The sequence below is a fragment of the Nanorana parkeri genome, unplaced genomic scaffold (assembly GCF_000935625.1).
Source record: "Nanorana parkeri isolate BGI_ZX_2015 unplaced genomic scaffold, ASM93562v1 scaffold980, whole genome shotgun sequence".
NCBI classification, from domain to species: domain Eukaryota; kingdom Metazoa; phylum Chordata; class Amphibia; order Anura; family Dicroglossidae; genus Nanorana; species Nanorana parkeri.
In genome coordinates, this window is record NW_017307248.1 from 624,508 (window position 1) to 644,630 (window position 20,123).

General features: G+C 43.3%; 15 non-coding genes across 15 annotated transcripts; all 15 read right to left on the reverse strand.

The window, feature by feature from the left end:
- Positions 1 to 662: 662 nt before the first annotated feature.
- TRNAA-UGC lies at positions 663 to 744 on the reverse strand. The gene has a single exon. It is a non-coding gene; the product is annotated as a tRNA-Ala (tRNA).
- Positions 745 to 991: 247 nt separating this feature from the next.
- On the reverse strand, positions 992 to 1,073 carry TRNAS-CGA. Its single transcript has one exon. It is a non-coding gene; the product is annotated as a tRNA-Ser (tRNA).
- A 613-nt stretch (positions 1,074 to 1,686) lies between these two features.
- On the reverse strand, positions 1,687 to 1,768 carry TRNAS-CGA. The gene has a single exon. It is a non-coding gene; the product is annotated as a tRNA-Ser (tRNA).
- A 1,094-nt stretch (positions 1,769 to 2,862) lies between these two features.
- On the reverse strand, positions 2,863 to 2,944 carry TRNAS-CGA. The gene has a single exon. It is a non-coding gene; the product is annotated as a tRNA-Ser (tRNA).
- A 2,671-nt stretch (positions 2,945 to 5,615) lies between these two features.
- On the reverse strand, positions 5,616 to 5,697 carry TRNAS-CGA. Its single transcript has one exon. It is a non-coding gene; the product is annotated as a tRNA-Ser (tRNA).
- A 1,304-nt stretch (positions 5,698 to 7,001) lies between these two features.
- Positions 7,002 to 7,083, reverse strand: TRNAA-UGC. The gene has a single exon. It is a non-coding gene; the product is annotated as a tRNA-Ala (tRNA).
- Positions 7,084 to 9,399: 2,316 nt separating this feature from the next.
- Positions 9,400 to 9,481, reverse strand: TRNAS-CGA. Its single transcript has one exon. It is a non-coding gene; the product is annotated as a tRNA-Ser (tRNA).
- Positions 9,482 to 12,523: 3,042 nt separating this feature from the next.
- TRNAS-CGA lies at positions 12,524 to 12,605 on the reverse strand. The gene has a single exon. It is a non-coding gene; the product is annotated as a tRNA-Ser (tRNA).
- Positions 12,606 to 14,141: 1,536 nt separating this feature from the next.
- On the reverse strand, positions 14,142 to 14,223 carry TRNAS-UGA. The gene has a single exon. It is a non-coding gene; the product is annotated as a tRNA-Ser (tRNA).
- A 709-nt stretch (positions 14,224 to 14,932) lies between these two features.
- Positions 14,933 to 15,014, reverse strand: TRNAS-CGA. The gene has a single exon. It is a non-coding gene; the product is annotated as a tRNA-Ser (tRNA).
- A 930-nt stretch (positions 15,015 to 15,944) lies between these two features.
- Positions 15,945 to 16,026, reverse strand: TRNAS-CGA. Its single transcript has one exon. It is a non-coding gene; the product is annotated as a tRNA-Ser (tRNA).
- A 1,087-nt stretch (positions 16,027 to 17,113) lies between these two features.
- TRNAS-CGA lies at positions 17,114 to 17,195 on the reverse strand. The gene has a single exon. It is a non-coding gene; the product is annotated as a tRNA-Ser (tRNA).
- A 630-nt stretch (positions 17,196 to 17,825) lies between these two features.
- TRNAS-CGA lies at positions 17,826 to 17,907 on the reverse strand. The gene has a single exon. It is a non-coding gene; the product is annotated as a tRNA-Ser (tRNA).
- Positions 17,908 to 19,436: 1,529 nt separating this feature from the next.
- On the reverse strand, positions 19,437 to 19,518 carry TRNAS-CGA. Its single transcript has one exon. It is a non-coding gene; the product is annotated as a tRNA-Ser (tRNA).
- A 289-nt stretch (positions 19,519 to 19,807) lies between these two features.
- On the reverse strand, positions 19,808 to 19,889 carry TRNAS-CGA. The gene has a single exon. It is a non-coding gene; the product is annotated as a tRNA-Ser (tRNA).
- Between the last annotated feature and the right edge of the window lie 234 nt (positions 19,890 to 20,123).

Here is a 20,123-nt window from a genome sequence, read left to right on the forward strand (position 1 = left end):
CACTGACACCATTCAACTCAGCCCTGCGAATATGGACTTCCTGGTGTCACCATCCCCACAGAGCCTGCCTCTTGAACTACAACTCAACGTCCAAACAATGTAAGATTATCATTGCTTGCTGGGAGCAATGCATGATGGGATATGAAGTCTTGGACAATGTAACATTATCATTGCTTGCTGGGAGCAATGCATGATGGGATATGAAGTCTTGGGCAATGTAACATTATCATTGCTTGCTGGGAGCAATGCATGTGATGGGATATGAAGTCTTGGACAATGTAACATTATCATTGCTTGCTGGAAGCAATGCATGATGGGATATAAAGTCTTGGGCAATGTAAGATTATCATTGCTTGCTGGAAGCAATGCATGATGGGATATAAAGTCTTGGGCAATGTAAGATTATCATTGCTTGCTGGAAGCAATGCATGATGGGATATGAAGTCGTGGGCAATGTAAGATTATCATTGCTTGCTGGAAGCAATGCATGATGGGATATGAAGTCTTGGTCAATGTAAGATTATCATTGCTTGCTGGAAGCAATGCATGATGGGATATAAAGTCTTGGACAATGTAAGATTATCATTGCTTGCTGGAAGCAATGCATGATGGGATATAAAGTCTTGGGCAATGTAAGATTTTCTTCACAGGCGATATAAGAACATAGTCACAAGGATTTGAACCTGCGCAGGGAGACCCCAATGGATTGCAAGTCCATCACCTTAACCACTCGGCCACAACTACCTGACAGAGGAACTTGGCTGTATAACATTGTCAGAGTAGTTGTGACATCAAAATACCTTCAATTTCATAATCATATTTGAGTGTGTAATAACAATGCCATCATAATCGTCTTAACTAATCAGGTTTAAGACCAAAAGGCTGTTAGTTCACTTTTTCATTTCCTGTTGCAAATGGAACCCTCCACCACTGAACGGGTGCTCAACATGAATACCACATGCCATCCTTTTCTTAACAGGAGACATAAGAACATAGTTGGCAGGATTCGAACCTGCGCAGGGGGACCCCAATGGATTTCGAGTCCATCGCCTTAACCACTCGGCCACAACTACCTACTGATAATGTTGCACAGATCCCAGTTCAGATCCCAGTTCAGATCCCAGTTCAGATACCAGTGCCGATACTTGGCATATTCATGAGAACTCCCAGGATTGCAGCGGTTGCAGCTAGGACTGGGCCCTGGCGCCGCACCACTGTCGTGAAATTATTAGTCTGTATTGTTTTAGAATAACTGTCACATGACAATAAAAAAAGGTATCAGTATTTGGTATCTGTGAGGAATTGGACAAGTATCGGTACTTGGTCTGGAAAAAAATCGGTATCGGTGCATCCCTAGTTTATATATATATAAAACAAATCATAGATTAATACAGGGATTCGGAAATCCCAGGAGCCCAGTAGCACAATGCTCATTAAAAATGACAGCTGCCTCCTAACCTTTGAGTTTTTCTCTAGTCTAGGAAAAATATCTGTGGGTCTTGAGTACAAACCAAGCAGACTGGAAGCTCACTCTCATTTCATTTTGCAACAGCTGCACTCTAATCTATCATCTTAACCACTCAGGTGGTTTGCTCTTTAATTTTTTTTTTTCTTTTGAGAAGGCAGCCCTCCACCGCTGATCGGGTGTTCAACATGCCATTCTTTTCTGAAGAGGAGCTATAAGAACGTAGTCGGCAGGATTTGAACCTGCGCAGGGAGACCCCAATGGATTTCGAGTCCATCGCCTTAACCACTCGGCCACAACTACCTACTGATGCTCCTGCTATACAATATCATCAGAATAGTAATGGCAACTTACCAGATGGTGTACTCATCTGTATAACATTATCAGCGTAGATGTGACATCAAAATACCTTCCATGTCATGATCATATTGGAGTGTGTAATAACATTGCCATCATAATATTAACAGCAATCATCAGGATTTGAATATGGATTGGATTTCTAGTCCATTGCCGTAACCACTTGGGTTGAATACCAGCGGGCTGTCAGTTGACTGTTTCGTTTCCAAAAAGGAGATATCATCTTTTTCTGATCATTGAATTAAGAGTCCACAGGGCTGAAATTATTATCCTAAATTTCTGGGCTCAAGCATGAGGAGGGGGAATTCATGGGATCTGATCATTGGGTGAAGAGTTCAAAGTTCTGAGACTCTCTATCTGTGGGTCAAGGGTCCAAACTAGGGATGCACAGATACCAGTTCAGATACTCGGCATATTGACGAGAACTCCCAGGTTTTTTTGTGTTGTTACTTTACTGTATTTTAATTGCTATCACATAGTGGTGCTTCCAAGTCCCCCATGTGATAGCAGATGCTGGTGACAGGTCCTCTTGAAGGTGACGCTGGTGGTCCCCTTTACACACCTTTAAGCTATTGAAGTGCAGATCGCAGGCTATGCTTCCCGCCGACACCAAAGTAGAAGGTCCCAGGCCCGTAGGAGGGGCAAACACGACAGGGGTGTCGGGCAGGGGGGGACCCAAGCACCAGCCGAGTCGCCAGAATCGCTTCTACTGTAAAGCTGACATTCGGCTTTACATGCTTAAACAGAGTCCTGGCAGCAAATGCCGCTGGGAGACTGTTTAACCAGCCCCGATGCCAGCGACGCACACTTCTGTACATCGTTGCTCGTGAAGGGGTTAAAGATGTTAAATGCCTCATAACCTTTCAGTTTTTCTCTAGCCTTGGCGCTTGTACTCAGTACAGTTCTCGGTATCTGTGCATCTCTAGTTCAATCCAAACAGGCTGTCAGCTGTTCCTTTTGCAAAGGCAGACCTGCAACTCTGAACATGTGCTCAACATGGAAACCACATGCCGTGATCTTCCTAACAGGAGATGTAAGAACGTAGTTGGCAGGATTTGAACCTGCGCAGGGAGACCCCAATGGATTTCGAATCCATCGCCTTAACCACTCAGCCACAACTACCTGGCATGCCTAAAACTCATACAACATTATCAGAGTAGTTATGATTTCAAAATACTTTCCATGACCATATGTGTGACCGTGTAATAACAATGTCATCAGAATATTAGCAGTCATATCTCAGTAGCGAGGCTTTGTTCCTTGTCAACAAATCACTTGTAAGCATCATAACTTCAGAATCTGATCATTGGATTAGGAGTCCAATCATTGGATTAGAATTCTGAGACTCTCGGTCTGCATGGAAACTGTATGTTGCACTTTGCTAGACAAAGGTAATCATCAGGATTTGAATCTGGGAGGAGTTGCGGCAGCTCTCCTCCCCACATCACAGCGAGGTCACGGCTGACCCTCCTACCCCTTCCCCTGGTTTCTTTAATTTGACTAGACTCGCAGGGGTAGCCAAACTCCAGCCATCCATCTGTGGGGGAACTACAAATCCCATGAGTCACTGCAGGATTCTCACAGACACAACTCCCGGAGAGAGATGCCTCATGGGATTTGTAGTTGCACCACAGCTGGAGGCCAGAGTTTGGCTACCCCTGCACTAGAGTGCGCCCCCTTATTTGGCACACTGACTGCAAAATCATGGCACACATTAGTAGGGCTCATGAAGACTTTGGGAGCGTAAGTAACTCTGACCACAAAGGCAATTATCAGGGTGAACGGGGGCTCAACATTCATACGACATGCCATGCTTTTCTTAACAGGAGATATAAGAATGTAGTCAGAAGGTTTTGAACCCGCGCGGGGAGACCCCAATGGATTTTAATTCCATCGCCTTAACAACTCGGCCACAACTACCTGCCACGCCTCAGACTCATACAACATCATCAGAGTAGTTATGATCTCAAAATATCTTCCATGACATATTTGTGACCGTGTAATAACAAAGCCATCAGAATATTAGCTGTCATATCTCAGTAGCGAGGCTTTGTTCCCTGGCAACAAATCATTTGTAAGCATCAAAATCAGAATCTGAGCATTGGATTAGGAGTCCACAGGGATGAAATCCTATTTCTAAATTTGTGGCTTCAAGAGGAGGAATTAACAAGATCTGATCATTGGGTGAAGAGTACAACATTCTGAGACTCTCGGTCTGTGGGTCATTGGTCCAAAGCAAAGAGGCTGTAAGCTGACCCTTTCATTTCATAACAGCTTTCCTCTGTCACTAACCAGGTCCTCAGCATGGAGACTGTATGTTGCACTTTGCTAGACAAAGATAATCATCAGCATTTGAATCTGAATTTCCAAAGGGAGTCCTCCACCACTCAACGGGTGCTCAACATGAATACACCATATGCCATGCTTTTCTTAAGAGAAGATATAAGAACGTAGTTGGCAGGATTCTAACCTGCGCGGGGAGACCCCAATGGATTTCGAGTCCATCGCCTTAACCAACTAGGGATGCACAGACACCAGTGCCGATACTTTTTCATGAGAACTACCAGGATTGCAGCTGTGACTGGGCCCTGACGCCGCACCACTGTCCTGAAATCATTAGTCTGTATTGTTTTAGAAAAAATGTCACATGACAATAACAAAAGGTATCGGTAATTGGTGTCTGTGAGGACTTGGACAAGTATCGGTACTTGGTCTTGAAAAAATGGTATTGGTGCATCCCTAAAATATATATATATACAAAACAAATCATAGATTAATACAGTGATGCAGAAAACTTTTTAATTTCCAAAGGGAACCCTCCACCTCTGAATGGGGGCTCAACATGAATACCATATGCTATGCTTTTCTTAACAGGAGATATAGGATTTGCAGCTGCGCGGGGAGACCCCAATGGATTTCGAGTCCATCGCCTTAACCACTCAGCCACAACTACCTGATGGTGTTCGGCTGTATAACATATAACAAAATACCTTCCATGTCATGATCATATTTGAGTGTGTAATAACAATGCCATCATAATATTAATAGCAATCATCAGGATTTGAATCTGGATTGGATTTCTAGTCCATTGCCATAACCACTTGGGTTGATGACCAACAGGGTGCCAGTTCACTCTTTCGTTTCCTTTTGCAAAGGGAGAACTCTGCCACCGCTACCTGATGGGCCTCTTTGCCATACAACATCATCAGAGTAGTTACGGCATCGAAACATCTTCCATCTCATGATTGTTTTTGACTGAGTAATAACAATGCCATCATAACATTAACTACCATGTCTCAGTAGTTAGGCTTTGTTCCCTCAAAACCAAATCACTTGTAAGCATCATAACTTCAGAATCTGAGCATTGGATTAGGAGTCCACAGGAATGAAATCCTATTTATATATTTGTGGCTTCAAGCACTAAGAGGAGGAAAAACAAGATCTGAACATTGGGTGAGGAGTCCAATGTTCTGAGACTCTCGGTCTGTGGGTCATTGGTCCAAAACGAATAGGCTGTAAGCTGACCCTTTCATTTCATTTCACAACAGCTTTCCTCTGTCACTAACCAGGTCCTCAGCATGGAGACTGTATTTTGCACTTTGCTAGACAAAGGTAATCATAAGGATTTGGATCTGTGTTGGGAGAGCCCAGTGAATTTCTAGTCCATTGTCTTAACCAATCAGGCTGTCAGTTCACTTTTTCATTTCCTGTTGCAAAGGGAACCCTCCACCACTGAACGGGGGCTCAACATGAATACCACACGCCATGCTTTTCTTAACAGGAGATATAAGAACGTAGTTGGCAGGATTTGAACCTGCGCAGGGAAACCCCAACAGATTTCGAGTCCATCGCCTTAACCACTCGGCCACAACTACCTGATGGGATGATTGACTGTATAAATAACATTATCAGCGTAGTTGTGACATCAAAATACCTTCCATGTCATGGTCATTTTTGAGTGTGCAATAACAATGACATCATAATATTAATAGCAATCATCAGGATTTGAATCTGGATTGGATTTCTAATCCAGATGAGGTTACAACGAGTAAAATGATACCCAACATGCCCAGATTAAAATGTGTGTGTGTCCGTGAAACGGCAACAAAATTCAGTACCCCAAAAAGTCCATAGACGACGGTTTAAAAGTCCTCACAGGTCATCAGTTTAGAGATACCCCAAAATACTGCCCCTAGAATTATTGCTCTCACTCTGGCGTGCGTGGCGAAACCCAACATGTGTAGTGCGTTCGTCGTTTTCATACGTAGGCGCACCTGACGCATGTTTATGTGAAGGCGCGCGTGTTTGTGGGGGGCGGAGGACTTTAAACATTTTTTTAAATTATTTTTAGATTTATTTAATTTTAAAAACTGTTATTTTATTTTTTACTTTACTTTAATCCCACATAGTGGGGCTTACAAGTCCCCCATGTGATAGCAGATGCTGGTGACAGGTCCTCTTGAAGGTGATGCTGGGGGCCAAAAAAAAACCCAGTGTCCCCTTTACACACCTTTAAGCTATTGAAGTGCAGATCGCAGGCTTCAGGAGCCCAGCACTGACAGCTATGCTTCCCGCCGACACCAAAGTAGCCGGCCTCAGGCCCGTAGGAGGGTCAAACAAGGCGGGGGTGTCGGGCGGAGGGGGGACCCCAGCCCCGGCCCGTAGAAGCGACCTGGCGGCAGCCGAGTCGCCAGAATCGCTTCTACTGTAAAGCTGACATTCGGCTTTACATACTTAAGTCCTGGCAGCAAAAGCCTTAAACAGCCCCGATGCCAGCGACGCACAATGTACATCGTTGCTCGTGAAGGGGTTAAAGATGTTAACTGCTTCATAACTTTTCAGCTTTTCTCTAGTCTTGGCGCTTGTACTCAGTACAGTTCTCGGTATCTGTGCATCCCTAGTTCATACCAAACAGGCTGTCAGCTGACTCTTCTGTTTCCTTTTGCAAAGGCAGACCTGCACCTCTAAACGTGTGCTCAACATGGAAACCACATGCCCTGATCTTCATAACAGGAGATATATTTCCACCTAACTTTATTGCTATCACACAGGAGATAACATGTAAGACCAACAGGCTGTCATTTCACTTCTTCATGTCCAAAGGGAGCATTCCAAAAATGAACAGGGGCTCAACACGAATACCACACACCATGCTTTACTTCACAGGTCAATATAAGAACATAGTCAGAAGGATTTGAACCTGCGCGGGGAGACCCCAATGGATTGCAAGTCCATCACCTTAACCACTCGGCCACAACTACCTGACAGAGGAACTTGGCTGTATAACATTGTCAGAGTAGTTGTGACATCAAAATACCTTCCATGTCATGATGATTTGTGAGTGTGTAATAACAATGCCATCATAATCGTCTTAACCAATCAGGTTAAAGACCAAAAGGCTGTTAATTCACTTTTTCATTTCCTGTTGCAAAGGGAACCCTCCAGCACTGAACGGGGGCTCAACATGAATACCATATGCCATCCTTTTCTTAACAGGAGATGTAAGAACGTAGTCGGCAGGATTTGAACCTGCGCGGTTCAAATCCATCATATCCAACAATGCCATCATAATATTAATAGCAATCATCAGGATTGGAATCTGGATTGGATTTCTAATCCATTGCCATAACCACTTGGGTTGGTCAGTTCGCTCTTTCATTTCCAAAAAGGAGATATCATCGTTTTCTGATCATTGCATTGAGAGTCCACCTGAAATTATTATCCTAAATTTCTGGGTTCAAGCATGAGGAGGGGGAATTAATGGGATCTGATCATTGGGTGAAGAGTTCAAAGTTGTGAGACTCTCTATCTGTGGGTCATGGGTCCAAACTAGGGATGCACAGATACCATTACCGATACCAGTTCAGATACCAGTGCCGATACTCGGCATATTCACGAGAACTCCCAGGGTTGCAGAGGTTGCAGCTGTGACTGGGCCCTGACGCCGCACCGCTGTCCTGAAATCATTAGTCTGTATTGTTTTAGAATAACTGTCACATGACAATAAGAAAAGGTGAGTTACTTGGACTGGAAAAATTGGTATCGATGCATCCCTAGTTTATATATAAAACAAATCATAGATTAATACAGGGGTGCAGAAATCCCAGGAGCCCCGTAGCCAATGTTCCTTAACCCCTTCATGACTGTGGCCTTTTTTTCATTTTTTGCACCCATGTTATAGTCCACATTTTAGGCCCGAAAATTACTTAAAACTCCCCAAACATTATATATTTTCTGAACGCCGAGACCCTATAGAATAAAATGGCGGCAGGTGCAAATTTTTACGTTGCACGATATTAGCGCAACTCCTTATCAAACCCAAACATTTAGTGAAAAATTTACTTCAATGCCCCAAAACACAATAAAATACCAATTTGTTTACTAAAAGATAAAAGATGAGGTTACAACGAGTAAATAGATACCCAACATGCCCAGGTTAAAAATTGTGTGCGTCCATGAAACAGCGACAAAATTCAGTACCCCACAAAGTCCATAGACGACGGTTTAAAAGCCCTCACAGGTCATCAGTTTAGAGATACCCAAAAATACTGGCTCTAGAATTATTGCTCTCACTCCGGCGTGCGCGGCGAATACCCAACATGTGTAGCGTGTTTGTCGTTTTCATACGTAGGCGCACCTGACGCATGTTTATGTGAAGACGCGCGTGCTCACGGAGGACTTTACACAGTAAAGCTATTAACTTTACTTTAATTCCTATCACATAGTGGGGCTTCCAAGTCCCCCATGTGATAGCAGATGCTGGTGACAGGTCCTCTTGAAGGTGATGCTGGGCGTCCAAAAAACCCCTAGTGTCCCCTTTACACACCTTTAAGCTATTGAAGTGCAGATCGCAGGCTTCAGGAGCCCAGCACTGAGAGCTTTGCTTCCCGCCGACACCAAAGTAGCCGGCCCCAGGCCCATAGGAGGGGGCAAACAAGGCGGGTGTCGGGCGGAGGGGGGGGACCCCCTTCACCGGGCCGTAGAAGCGATCTGGCGACAGCCGAGTCGGCAGAATCGCTTCTACTGTAAAGCTGACAGTCGGCTTTACAAGCTTAAGTCCTGGCAGCAAAAGCCGCTGGGAGACTGTTTAACCAGCCCCGATGCAACCGACGCACACTACTGTACATCGTTGCTCGTGAAGGGGTTAAAGATGTTAACTGCCTCATAACTTTTCAGCTTTTCTCTAGTCTTGGCGCTTGTACTCAGTACAGTTCTCGGTATCTGTGCATCCCTAATTCATACCAAACAGGCTTTCAGCTGACTCTTCCATTTCCTTTTGGAAAGGCAGAGCCCCAACTCTGAACATGTGCTCAATGTGGAGCTGTACAGGAGATGTAAGAACGTAGTTGGCAGGATTCGAATGTGTGGCTGTATAACATTATCAGAGCAGTTAAGACCTCAAAATACCTTCCATGTCATGATGATTTGTGAATGTGTAATAACAATGCCATCATAATCGTCTTAACCAATCAGGTTTAAGACCAAAAGGCTGTTAGTTCACTTTTTCATTTCCTGTTGCAAAGGGTGCTCAACATGAATACCATATGCCATGCTTTTCTTAAGAGGAAATATAAGAACGTAGTCAGCAGGATTCGAACCTGCGCAGGGAAACCCCAATGGATTTCGAGTCCATCGCCTTAACCACTCGGCCACAACTACCTGGATTGCCTAAGACTCATACAACATCATCAGAGTAGTTATGATCTCAAAATACCTTCCATGACATATGTGTGACTGTGTAATAACAATGTCATCAGAATATTAGCTGTCATATCTCAGTAGCGAGGCTTTGTTCCTTGGCAACAAATCATTTGTAAGCATCATAACTTCAGAATCTGAGCATTGGATTAGGAGTCCACAGGGATGAAATCCTATTTATATATTTGTGGCTTCAAGAGGAGGAATTAACAAGAAATGATCATTGGGTGAGGGAGTCCAAAATTCTCAAAAGACTCTCTATCATTGGTCCAAACCATATAGGCTGTATGCTGACTCTTTCATTTTGCAACAGCTTTCCTCTGCCACTAACCAGGTCCTCAACTGTATGGAGACTGTATGTTGCACTTTGCTAGACAAAGATAATAATCTGGATTTGAATCTGTGTTGGGTGACCCCAGTGAATTTCTAGTCCATTGTCTTAACCAATCAGGTTTAAGTTCAACAGGCTTTCAGTTCACTTTTTCATTTCCAAAGGGAACCCTCCACCATGGAAGGTGTGCTCAACATGAACACCACATGCCATGCTTTTCTTAACACGTAGTTGGCAGGATTTGAACCTGCGGGGGATACCCCAAAGGATTTCGAGTCCATTGCCTTAACCAGATGGTGTACTCACCTCTATAACATTATCAGCGTAGTTGTGACATCAAAATACCTTCCATGTCATGATCATATTTGAGTGTGTAATAACAATGCCATCATAATATTAATAGCAATCATCAGGATTTGAATCTGTAGAAAGTTTTGAGACTCTATGTTGGTCATGGGTTCAATCCAAATTGGCTGTAAGCTGACTCTTTCATTTCCTTTTACGACAGCTGTCCTCTGACACTAACCAGGTCTTCAGCATGGAAACTGCATGCTGCATCTTTTCTAAACAAGGGTGATCATTGGGATTTTAATAGGCATTGAAAAACACCAAATGGGATTCCTAGGCCATCAACTTTACCACTCAGGTTTAAGACCAACAGGCTGTCAGTTCACTCTTTCCCTTTGCAAAGGGTGCTCTCTGCCACTAAATGGGTGTTCTATATGGAAACTACATGCCATGCTTTTTTAAAATAGGAGCTGTAAGAATATAGTTGGCAGGATCTGAACCTACGCAGGGGACCCCCAAAAGGTTTTCAAGTACATCTCCTTACCACTCGGCCACGCCTACCTGATGGGGCACTAGGCCATACAACGTTATCAGAGTGGTTGTGACATCAAAGTACCTTCCATGTCATGATTGTTTCTGCCTATGTAATAACAATGCCATCATAATATTAACTACCATGTCTCAGTAGCTAGGCTTTGTTCCTTGTAAAGACCACGAAAGGAAGCTTTTATCAGGATCTGATTATTGGAGTAAGGGTTCAGAGGGCTGGAATTCTTTCTTAATCCTTCCGGGTTCAAACAAGAAGAAGAGGAATTAACGAGAGCCGATTACGGGATGAAGAGTCCAAAGTTGTGAGACTCTTTATCAATTCAAACCCAAGAGGCTGTCAGGTCGCTGTTTTGTTTCCTTTTACAATAGCTGCCCATCACCACTAACCAACTGCTCAGCATGGAAAATGTACACTGCAGTTTTCTAAGCAGGAGCGGTCAGCAGAATTCAGGTCTGCGTGGGGAGACCCCATTGTATTTCTAGTCCAGCACTTTAACCAGTCAGGTTCAAGAACAACTTTCTATCAGTTCACTCTCAGTCTAAAGTTCTGAGACACTTTATCTACGGCTTACGGTTTCAAACCCAACATGCTGCTAGCTGAGTCTTTTGTTTCCTATTGCAACGGCTGCCTCTGCCACTAACCAGGCTAACCAGGTCCTCAGCTGTACATTGCACTTTTCTAAATAAGGGTAATCATCAGAATTTGAATCTACCAGGGGGAATCCAATGGATATCTAGTCCATTGCTTAAACTACCCAAGTTTACAACCAAAGGGGTGTCATTGCACTCTTTTGTTCCCTTTTGCAAGGGGTGCCCTCAGGGCCGGATTTCCCAGAAGGGCCGGCAGTAAGTAGAGGGGCAGCAGGGGTTTGGAATTCCTATCTCCCGACGCCCGGGACATGATGCTCTGGGCGCCGGGCTAAATGTAGTTGTTCACTACATTTAGCTCTGCTTTGGGCAAGCAAGGATACATGTACAGTGGGGAATCCGTCGCTTGTTTTGTACAAGTGATCTCGGTGATGTCGCCAAGATCACTTGTATGCAGCCTGCAGGTCTGCCATCCTCCATTGGGGGGTGGCGGGTAGGGGGGCTTATTGAGGAACCTGGCCTTGGGGCAGCAGAGAGCGCAAATCCCGCCCTGGGTGCCCTCTAACACTAACCAGGTGCTCAACATGGATATCATATGCTATGCTCTTCTTAACAGGAGCAGTAAGAACATAGTTGGCAAGATTCGAACCTGCGCAAGAAAACCCCAATGGATTTTGAGTCCATCGCCTTAACCACTCGGCCTCCCTTTCCCTACCTTAATTCTGTGCCATTGTCTACTTCCCGAGTATCCAAAAGGTACTTCTGCCCCTGAATTATTGAGCCCTGTACCATTGCAAGCTCACTGTCCCTGTTACCTCAACCTGTTGAGCTTAATTTGGCGCCTAGATTGCCACCACTTATCCCATGATATCTCTGCACTTACTCTTCGGTACATTCATTGATGATGTAATGTGTTCCATCCCTATGTACGGTGTCTACATCCTATAGATGTGTTATGCTTGTTTTTCTGTTGTTCTATGTATAAATGACAAAAATAAAGAATTGATAAAAATAAAGAATAGTAATGACCTCCAAATACCTTCCATTTCATGATTATTTTTGACTGTGTAATAACAATGCCATCATAATATTAACCAGGTCCTCAACATGGAAACTGTATGCTGCATCTTTTCTAAACAAGGGTAATCTTTTAAGACCAACAGCCTGCCAGTTCACTCTTTGCCACTAAATGGGGGCTCAACATGGAAATCACATGCCATGCTTTTTTATAAAAAGCACTGTAGGATCGTAGTCAGCAGGATTTGAACCTGCGCAGGGAGACCCCAATGGATTTCGAGTCCATCGCCTTAACCACTCGGCCACAACTACCTGATGGTGTACCATGCCATTCATCATCAACAGAGTGGTTGTGAAATCAAAATACCTTCCATGTCATGATCGTTTTTGACTGAGTAATAACAATGCCATCATAATATTAACGGTCATAACTCAGTAGCAAGGCTTTGTTTCTTGAAAACCAAATCATTTGTAAGTAGGGATGCACCGATACCGAGGATTTGGGTGAGTACTCGTACTCGCCCAAATGATCCGATACTTATTCCGATACCAACACTTCCGGTCAAAGGGAGATTTCCTATGACTGGCAGTGCTGCAAGCGAAAATGAACATGAAGCTGGCTTCTCGGGCAATCAGCATTGAGCCGGCCAAAATGACCCGCCTCCCAGCTTCCTGGTTGGTCTCAAACAGGCTGTAAGCTCATTCTCACCTTTCATTTTGCAAAAGCTAATCAGGTCCTCAACATGGAAACTTTATGTTGCAGTTTTCTAAACAGGTATATTCATCAGAATTTGAATATGGATATGGAGACCCTACTACATTTCTAGTCCACCACTGGGGGTTTAAGACCAACAGGCTGTCAGTTCACTCTTTCATTTTATTTTTTTGCAAAGGGAGCCCTCCACCACTGAATATGTTCAATATGGAGACTACACAACATGCTTTTTTAGCTGGAATTTTGTTGCTGCAAAAAATGACGTAGTTGGCAGGATTTGAACCCCAATGAATTTCGAGTCCATCGCCTTAACCACTCGGCCACAACTACCTGATGGACTCCTTTGCCATACAACATCATCAGAGTAGTTATGACCACAAAATATCTTCCACTAAATAATAATTTTTGACTGAGTAATAACAATGCCATCATAATATTAAGTGTCATATCTCAGTAGCGAGGCTTTGTTCCTTGAGAAAAAATCATTTTTAAGCATCATAAAACGAACATATCCTTGGGATCCGATCATTGGATTAAGAGTCCACAGGGCTAAAATTCTTTTTTGAAATGTTTGTGTTGAGGGAAAAAGTACCTTCCATGTCACGATCGTTTTTGACTGAGTAATAACAATGCCATCAGAACATTAACTACCATGTCTCAGTAGTTAGGCTTTGTTCCTTCAAAACCAAATCATTTGTAAGCATCATAACTTCAGAATCTGAGCATTGGATTAGGAGTCCACAGGGATGAAATCCTATTTCTAAATTTGTGGCTTCAAAAGGAGGAATTAACAAGATCTGATTATTGGGTGAAGAGTACAAAGTTCTGAGACTCTCGGTTTGTGGGTCATTGGCCCAAAACGTATAGTCTGTAAGTTGACTCTTTCATTTCATTTTGCAACAGCTTTCCTCTGTCACTAACCAGGTTCTCAACATGGAAACTGTATGTTGCACTTTGCTAGACAAAGGTAATCATCAGCATTTGAATCTGTGTTTGGAGATCGCAGTGAATTTCTAGTCCATCGTCTTAACCACTCAGGTGTAAGACCATTTCCAAAGGGAACCCTCCACCACTGAAGGTGTGCTCAACATGAATACCACATGCCATGCTTTTCCTAACAGGAAATATAAGAACGTAGTTGGCAGGATTCGAACCTGCGCGGGGAGACGCCAATGGATTTCAAGTCCATCGCCTTAACCACTCGGCCACAACTACATGATGGGGTGCTTTGGGTGTATAACATTGTCAGAGTACTTAAGACCTCAAAATACCTTCCATGTCATGATGATTTTTGAGTGTGTTATAACAATGCCATCATAATATTAATAGCAATCGTCAGGATTTGAATCTGGATTGGATTTCTAGTCCATGGCCAAAACCACTTGGGTTGATGACTGAGTAATAACAATGTCACCATAATATTCACTGTCATATCTCAGTAGCGAGGCTTTGTTCCTTCAAAACCAAATCATTTGTAAGCATCATAACTTCAGAGTCTGATCATTGGATTAGGTGTCCACAGGCATGAAATCCTATTTTCAAATTTGTGGCTTCAAGAAGAGGAATTAACAAGATCTGATCATTGGGTGAAGAGTACAATATTCTGAGACTCTCGGTCTGTGGGTCATTGGTCCAAAACAAATAGGCTGTAAGCTGACTCTTTCATTTCGCAACAGCTTTCCTCTGTCACTAACCAGGTCCTCAGCATGGAAACTGTATGTTGCACTTTGCTAGACAAAGGAAATCATCAGGATTTGAATCTGTGTTGGGAGACAATCTCTAGTCCATCGTCTTAACCAATCAGGTTTAAGCTCAACAGGCTGTCAGTTCACTTTTTCATTTCCAAAAGGGAGCCCTCCACCACTGAAGGTATGTTCAACATGTACACCACACGCCATGGTTTTCCTAACAGGAGATATAAGAACGTAGTTGGCAGGATTCTAACCTGCGCAGGGAGACCACAACGGATTTCGAGTCCATCGCCTTAACCACTCGGCCACAACTACCTGATGGGGTGCTTTGGGTGTATAACATTATCAGAGCAGTTAAGACCTCAAAATACCTCCCATGTCATGATGATTTTTGAGTGTGTTATAACATTGCCATCATAATATTAATAGCAATCATCAGGATTTGAATCTGGAATGGATTTCTAGTCCATGGCCAAAACCACTTGGGTTGAAGGCTGTCAGTTCACTCTTTCCTTTCCACAAAAGAGAACTCATAATTTTGATCATTGCATTAAGAGTCCAAGGGGCTGAAATTATTTTCCAAAATTTCTGGGTTCAAGCATGAGAAAAGCAAAGGAAGAAAACATAATTTTTGACTGAGTAATAACAATGTCACCATAATACTAAGTGTCATATCTCAGTAGCTAGGCTTTGTTCCTTGAAAGCCAAATCATTTGTAAGTAGGGATGCACCGATACCGAGGATTTGGGTGGGTACTCGTACTCGTCCAAATGTTCCCATACTTATCCCGATACAAGCACTTCCGGTCAGAGGAAGATTTCCTCTGACCGGCAGGGCTTCAAGGGAACATGAACATGAAGCTGGCTTCCCGGGCAATCAGGAAACCGGGCCGTGGCCTGAACGTAGCAGGCTTCCCAGCCAATCAGCATCGAGCTGGCCAAAATGACCCGCCTCCCAGCTTGGTCTCAAACAGGCTGTAAGCTCATTCTCACCTTTCATTTTGCAAGAGCTGATCAGGTCCTCAGCATGAAAACTTTATGTTGCAGTTTTCTAAACAAGTATATTCATCAGAATTTGAATATCGATTTGGAGACCCCATTACATTTCTAGTCTATTACCTTAACCACTGGGAGTTTAAGAACAACAGGCTGTCAGTTCACTCTTTCATTTTTGCTCCACCAACCACTGAATATGCTCAATATGGAAACTACACACCATGCTTTTCTTAACTGGAGCAGCAACAAACGTAGTTGGCAGGATTCGAACCTGCGCAGGCAGACCGCAATGGATTTCGAGCCCATCGCCTTAACCACTCGGCCACAACTACCTGATGGAGTCCTCTGCCATACAATAGCAACAGAATAGTAATTACATCTTACCAGTTCCATCAAGGGAACCTCCTCAAAATTTGGGGCCACCTTGTTTTACTGGATCGAATATACTTCAACTGCTGAATACCGTACAATTATGGATTCTTGAACAGAGACTCGTACCTTCTCCTCCTATCTTACCTCCCTTCCCTTCGGTCCCTCTTGCTGTTATCTCTCTTCTTCCCTTCTCTTCCGCTCCGACGTACGTCTCCCCTCCCTTTCCCTACCTTAATTCTGTGCCATTGTCTACTTCCCGAGTATCCAAAAGGTACTTCTGCCCCTGAATTATTGAGCCCTGTACCATTGCAAGCTCACTGTCCCTGTTACCTCAACCTGTTGAGCTTAATTTGGCGCCTAGACTGCCACCACTTATCCCATGATATCTCTGCACCTACTCTTGGGTACATTCATTGATGATGTAATGTGTTCCATCCCTATGTATGATGTCTACATCCTATAGATGTGTTATGCTTTTTTTTTCTGTTGTTCTATGTATAAATTACAAAAGTAAAGAATTAAAAAAAAAGAATAGTAATGACCTCCAAATACCTTCCATTTCAGGATTATTTTTGACTGTGTAATAACAATGCCATCATAATATTAACCGGGTCCTCAACATGGAAATCACATGTTGCATCTTTTCTAAACAAGGGTAATCTTTTAAGACCAACAGCCTGTCAGTTCACTCTTTGCACAGGGTGCTCTTTGCCACTGAATGGGGGTTCAACATGGAAATCACATGCCATGCTTTTTTATAACAAGAGTTGTATTAACGTAGTCGGCAGGATTTGAACCAGCGCAGGGAGACCCCAATGGATCGCCTTAACCACTCGGCCACAACTACCTGATGGACTCCTTAACCATTTGAATCCAAAGGATATCTACCTATCTAGTCCATTGCCGTAACCACACAAGTTTGAAACCAACAGGCTGTCATTGTACTCTTCTGTTCCCTTTTGCAAGAGGTGCCCTCCAACACTAACCAGGTGGTCAACATGGAAACCATATGCTATGCTTTTCTTAACATGAGCAGTAAAGTAAGAACGTAGTTGGCAGGATTTGAACCTGCGCGGGGAGACCCCAATGGATTTCGAGTCCATCGCCTTAACCACTCGGCCACAACTACCTACTGACTCTCCTTCACCATACACTATCATCAGAATAGTAATGACATCTTACCAGTTCCATCAAGGGAACCTCCTCCAAATTCACAGCCACCTTGTTTAATAATCACGATCGTTTTTGACTGAGTAATAACAATGCGTTCAGAATATTAACGGTCATATCTCAGTAGCTAGGCTTTGTTCCTTGAAAACCAAATCATTTGTAAGTAGGGATGCACCGATACTGAGGATTTTGGTGAGTACTCGTACTCGCCCAAATGCTCCGATACTTATTCCGATACCAGCACTTCCGGTCAGAGGAAGATTTCCAAACATGCTGTAAGCTCTCTCTCCCCTTTCATTTTGCAAGAGCTAATCAGGTCCTCGGCATGGAAACTTTATTTTGCAGTTTTTGTTGCAGTCACTCACCAGGTCCTCAGCTGTACAATACACTTTTCTAAGTAAGGGTAATCGTCAGAATTTGAATCCAAAGGATATCTAGTCCATTGCTGTAACCACCCAAGTATGAGACCAACAGGCTGTCATTGCACTCTTCTGTTCCCTTTTGCAAGGGGTGCACTCCAACACTAACCAGGTGCTCAACATGGAAACCATATGCTATGCTTTTCTAAGCATGAGCAGTAAAGTAAGAACGTAGTTGGCAGGATTCGAACCTGCGCAGGGAGCCCCCAATGGATTTCGAGTCCATCGCCTTAACCACTCGGCCACAACCACCTACTGACACTTCTTTGCCATACAATATCAACAGAATAGTAATTACATCTTACCAATTCCATCAAGGGCACCTCCTCAAAATTTGCGGCCACCTGGTTTTACTTGATGGAATATACTTCAACTGCTGAATACCGTACAATTATGGATTCTTGAACAGAGACTCGTACCTTCTCCTCCTATCTTACCTCCCTTCCCTTCGGCCCCTCTTGCTGTTATCTCTCTTTTTCCCTTTTCTTCTGCTCCCGCGTACGTCTCCCCTCCCTTTCCCTAGCATAATTCTGTGCCATTGTCTACTTCCCGAGTATCCAAAAGGTACTTCTGCCCCTGAATTATTGAGCCCTGTACCATTGCAAGCTCACTGTCCCTGTTACCTCAACCTGTTGAGCTTAATTTGGCGCCTAGATTGCCACCACTTATCCCATGATATCTCTGCACTTACTCTTCGGTACATTCATTGATGATGTAATGTGTTCCATCCCTATGTACGGTGTCTACATCCTATAGATGTGTTATGCTTGTTTTTCTGTTGTTCTATGTATAAATGACAAAAATAAAGAATTGATAAAAATAAAGAATAGTAATGACCTCCAAATACCTTCCATTTCATGATTATTTTTGACTGTGTAATAACAATGCCATCATAATATTAACCAGGTCCTCAACATGGAAACTGTATGCTGCATCTTTTCTAAACAAGGGCAATCTTTTAAGACCAACAGCCTGTCAGTTCACTCTTTCCTTTTGCATAGGGTGCTCTTTGCCACTAAATGGGGGTTCAACATGGAAATCACATGCCCTGCTTTTTTATAACCAGCGCTGTATGAACATAGTTGGCAGGATTTGAACCTGCGCAGGGAGACCCAAATGGATTTCGAGTCCATCGCCGCAACCACTCGGCCAGGACTACACGATGGTGCACGCAGTAACCTCATCACAGTAGTTGTGACATCAAAATACCTTCCATGTCACGATCATTTTTGACTGAGTAATAACAATGCCATCATAATATTAGCTGTCATATCTCAGTAGTTAGGCTTTGTTTCTTGGCAACAAATCATTTGTAAGCATCATAACTTCAGAATCTGATCATTGGATTCGGAGTCCACAGGGATGAAATTATTTTTTGAAATTTGTGGGGGTTAAGCTCTAAGAGGAGGAATTCACAAGATCTGAACATTGGGTGAAGAGTCCAAAGTTCTGAGACTCTCGGTCTGTGGGTCATTGGTCCAAAACAAAAAGACTGTAAGCTGACTCTTTCATTTCATAACAGCTTTCCTCTGTCACTAACCAGGTCCTCAGCATGGAAACTGTATGTTGCACTTTGCTAGACAAAGGTAATCATCAGGATTTGAATCTGTGTTGGGAAATCCCAGTGAATTTCTAGTCCATCGTCTTAACCAATCAGGTTTAAGACCAACAGGCTGTCATTTCCTTTTTAATTTCATTTTGCAAAGGGAACCTTCCACCACTGAACGTGTGCTCAACATGAATACCACACGCCATGCTTTTCTTCACAGGAAATATAAGAACGTAGTTGGCAGGATTTGAACCTGCGCGGGGAGACCCCAATGGATTTCGAGTCCATCGCCTTAACCACTCGGCCACAACTACCTACTGACTCTCCTCCATCATACACTATCATCAGAATAGTAGTGCTGCTGCTTAGGTCTATAACATTATCAGAGCCTCAAAATACAGCATTAAGACCTCAAAATACCTTCCATGTCATGATGATTTTTGAGTGTGTAATAACAATGCCATCATAATCGTCTTAACCAATCAGGTTTAAGACCAAAAGGCTGTTAGTTCACTTTTTCATTTCCTGTTGCAAAGGGAACCCTGAACGGGTGCTCAACATGAATACCATATGCCATGCTTTTCTTAAGAGGAAATATAAGAACGTAGTAAGCAGGATTCAAACCTGCGCAGGGAGACCCCAATGGATTTCGAGTCCATCGCCTTAACCACTCGGCCACAACTACTTACTGATGCTCCTATCCTACAATATCATCAGAATAGTAATGGCAACTTACCAGATGGTGTACTCACCTCTATAACATTATCAGTGCAGTTGTGACATCAAAATACCTCCCATGTCATGATCATATTGGAGTGTGTAATAACAATGCCATCATAATATTAATAGTAATCATCAGGATTTGAATCTGGATTGGATTTCTGGTCCACTATTTCTAGTTCCATAAATAGAAGATAAA